This window comes from Meleagris gallopavo, chromosome 8 (assembly GCF_000146605.3).
Source record: "Meleagris gallopavo isolate NT-WF06-2002-E0010 breed Aviagen turkey brand Nicholas breeding stock chromosome 8, Turkey_5.1, whole genome shotgun sequence".
NCBI lineage: Eukaryota > Metazoa > Chordata > Aves > Galliformes > Phasianidae > Meleagris > Meleagris gallopavo.
Window position 1 is genome coordinate 15,946,122 of NC_015018.2, and position 3,971 is coordinate 15,950,092.

Sequence of the window (3,971 nt, forward strand, 5' to 3'; positions counted from 1 at the left end):
ACATCACCCCAACACTGAGTGGGACAGGAAATGTTCCTCCCTACTACCAGCTCTGTGCCATCCCCCGCTGAGGGGCACAAAACCTCACTGCTGTGCTCCTAAGCCAGTCTGCTCCTTTACACCTCCCCGACTCAAACCAGTGGCAGGAACGTTGCCCCACCAACCCAAAGCCTCCACAAGAACAGCCCACAGACAATGTCCCAGGCAGATCAAACACAGAACTGCTCCTCCTCATCACAGCGCAGAAGGTGATGTTGCACCCTACTGACATGACACTCTGTGCATATGCTCCATGAGCACAGCAGTCCCACTGAACAGCTGCTTTGCTCACAGCTGTGACTCCCTGGCTATCCAACACCCCCTTCTCTGGTCTTGTGTGTCCCAGCAGCAGACTTTGCAGAGGGACCATGTTGCTATGCCGTATGTTTATGCTAATGACCCAATAAAGAACAATCTGTTTATGAGGACTTGAGCTGTTCCTTTGTTTGGGTTAGGACTGTGTCCTCAGCCACTGCTCACACAACAGGTCAGAGTGCATGTGGGCAGTGCTGTGCAGGCAGGAATGTCCTTCCCAGGGTGAGGCCCTGCCTGCTTCACCACTGAACTCACTGCTGCTGCCTGCAAGGACCCCTGCCAGTATGCTGCCCACAGGATGTCGACAGAAAGCTTCAACATTCCTCCTGGAAGACAGCACTCCCCCCAGTTCAGAGGCTGAAGTTAGCCAGAGCTTCTACGCTGTTTCCCCTTTGGTAGGATCTCTGTCTGCTGTTGGAGTCCTCTCTTATTCACTAAGCATGCTATGTCCCAGCTTTTCCCTAGCAGAGAACGGAGTGGAATTGCCATCCCTGGGTGGAAGGACAGCAGCTGGAGTTTCTTTCTGCCTCCAGATTTCTTTCTCACTTACAGTCTTGTCTCCTCCTGTCAAATGAGAACAATGCTGCCTCATTGCCCTCCTAGGCACCACTGAGGAGCAAAAGCACCTGAGTGATGGGGACTCCTGTAAACACTCCAGTTGTCCTTCTCTTCCAGGTGTATCACTACGAGGACTTACATGTTCTTTATTAAAACGGAGTATGTTAAACATTGGAGGATAGTAAAGCCACCTCTCCCGGACAGTTTTCATACTCCCCAAATGAGGAGAGTATCTCTGAGCCACTCAGAGGCTGAATCTCAATCAGGTTCTTTCCCCTCACAATGTCCCTGTCCAACCCTCCAAAATTTCAAGAACACACAAATACAAAGCTCTCTTGTTCTTGAAACACAGCTGTGGGACCTGTGGTGTCCTGAAAATGGTGTCTGATATTTCTGGTCCCAGCCATCACTTTGTACTTTTCTCTCAGCAAGAGGGAGGGTGATTTTCATAAATGGATTCTGTCACAGGTGGCTCTGTTCTGGGCTTCTTCACCCGTGGGGCCTTTTCTTGTTTTTGGATTCCTGTTCTGAAGTGTTTTCCTTGATCTTCATTTACATAGACATTTGTTGTCTCCTCCAGCACATTCAGGTATATATCCTAGAGGCAAAATATCATTTCTGTGATGGCTGTTACTAAGTATTCAGGCTGCAGAGAATAGAGAACACTAGAATTCCTACCCCTCTTGGAACTGTTTGGCAGTATTTTGATGAAAACGTCACATTGGGTCACATTTCTGGTTCATACCTCCCTCTCCTTCCCACATTTGCCCAAGCAGGATGCAACTCTTTTACCCATGTACTCTAAAACAATGGCAGTCCATCACACTGCCATCACACAATCCGTTGCAGGGATTCCATCAGACAGACACATAGATAGAAATACTGGTAACATAGGAGCTCTGGGATAGCAAGGAAAAGGAGCTTCCCATGAGGTCTCCATTCCTACTGCTAAAGCCACCCCTGTATTTAGTAACTCAGTAGCAGAGTCAGTCAAATTATGACTTACATTTGGAGGTCTGGGAGGGGATTTTTCATATTCATGTTCTTCTTGCACTTCGCAACATTCACTCGTCTAAAGCAATGAACAAAATCAGTGACAAAGAACATCTGTCTACAACTCACCATAACTTTACAAAGAGCACAAAGCTGTGAGAAAATGTTTTGTTATTAAGCAGTTTCTGAACTCAGAACATGCTCAGCGTGTAAATAACCATGGAGGATAATAAACTAACATTTTAAGATGCTTGTCAAAATGATTTTTTCATTTGGGACAACCACATAGACCTTTTGATGCCAGCCAGCCCATGGGAATCACCTTTCAGAAGAGATCACTTAATGCCCAAGAGTTGTTTTCACTACAACATTCCAAATTCTTATGATCATTTAATACAGGAGAAAAACCCTCACTTGCACATTTACAATTAGAAAAGCAGAACACAAAAAGATATTAATGAACAACAACTACAGGGATGCCACTTCCCTTAGTACTGTTATAGGTTTCTTTCTGGAGTGAGAACAGAACGAGCCATGCAAGAACTAGAGCTGGTTAAAAACTTCTATAAAGTAGCAGGGGAAGGAACAGACCATTTCAGGCAGAACTGTCAGTGTTTGGCTGCTATGGTGCTTCCTGACTTTTCTCCTCCACGGGCATATGAATGGTTTTTCACCTCAGAGGAAAGAAGTATGGTGCTACAGAAACCTCTGACTCTACCCCATCACTGGAGACATAGCACATCGAAACCCAACCCACAGTCTGGAACAGAAGAAAAGCTGACAAAACTAGTTATTATGAAACAACTTGCCAATGCTTTGGGAGCTAATTAACACCATTTTGGAATCAGAGGATTCCTCCTTGGGTGACAAGAATCCACTGAAGAGCCATGGCCATAGATTTTGTTTTCTGCTAGTTAACAGACCATCTGGAAGTGCCTCTTCTGAATTTTCACTTAAATTTCTCTTTGATTCTTATGATCCTTTAACACCTAAGTAAAGCAGTGATAGCTTGAGTGCCCAGGAGTGCAGTCCTGAACTTTCCAAGAGATACAGAGAGGACTGAATCAGCCTTCTGACATAGAGGATTAGGCTTGGAAGTGGCAAGACGTTCTGGTGAAGGAAGGTATTTACCTGTTTCCATCTGAAGTTTGACCTCTGGAGAACACAGACCACTGCCAACATGACTGCAAGGACCAATGCCAGGAAGCTGGGTATCCCTGCAGCTACTCCGACCACCCAAAGTTTATACTAATTCACAAAGAAAGAGTCATGTCAAACACATGCAGTGTGATCCTTTAATTCTGTGCTTAGTAGCTGAGTGCGTGCCCTAACATGCAAAAAGAATAGCCAACATGATGAACAAAACTACAGCGCTGGGCCACAACAGTGCTATCAAGCCCAACTATACTACACACTGGGATAGAAAGGAGATATGGAAGTTTGATTTGCATCCAGACGTGGAGAAGAAACGTGGACTTGTTGGATACGTCCAAAGGAGGGCCACAAAAATGATCCAAGGGATAGAACACCTCCCTACAAGGACAGGCTGAGAGAACTGAGGCTGCTCAGCCTAGAGAAGAGGTGGTTCCGGGGAGATCTGGTAGTGGCTTTTCCTTACGTAAAGAGGGGCTATATGAAAGAAGGAGACAGACTCTTTACCAGGGTGTGCTGTGATAGGACAAGGGGAAATGGTTTCAAACTAAAAGAGGGGAGATTTAGAACGGATATAAGGAAAAAGGTTTTGTTTTTTTTTTGTTTGTTTGTTTGTTTGTTTTTTTATACAACAAAGTTGGTGAAGCACTGGAACAGATTGTCCAGAGAGGTGGTGAATGTCCCATCCCTGGAGGCATTCAAGATCAGACTCAACAGGGATCTGACCAATCTGATCGAGCTGTTCATTGTAGGAGTGTTGGACTAGACGATCTTTAAAGGTCCCTTCAACTCAAAAGATTCTATGATTTTAGAGGGGAAATACTCTATATGTAATCAGTCAAATTAATAATGAAACAAATTCTACCCATAAGAACAATCTAGTCTCAACAGGTGTGCTTGCTGTTGCAGTTGAA

General features: G+C 45.0%; 2 protein-coding genes across 2 annotated transcripts in view; both read right to left on the minus strand.

Moving 5' to 3' along the window:
* ZP4 (zona pellucida glycoprotein 4) overlaps window positions 1-3,971 on the minus strand; it is a 31,765-nt gene that overhangs the window by 22,907 nt on the left and 4,887 nt on the right. The window lies entirely within an intron of this gene.
* The window catches only part of TLL2 (tolloid like 2), a 79,615-nt gene continuing 76,682 nt past the window's right edge, over window positions 1,039-3,971 (minus strand). The window contains exons 23-24 of the mRNA XM_031554573.1: window positions 1,919-1,984; window positions 1,039-1,510 (exon numbers count right to left, since the gene is read on the minus strand). The gene's annotated coding sequence lies outside the window, so the exon portion shown is untranslated. The remainder of the gene's footprint in view (window positions 1,511-1,918; window positions 1,985-3,971) is intronic.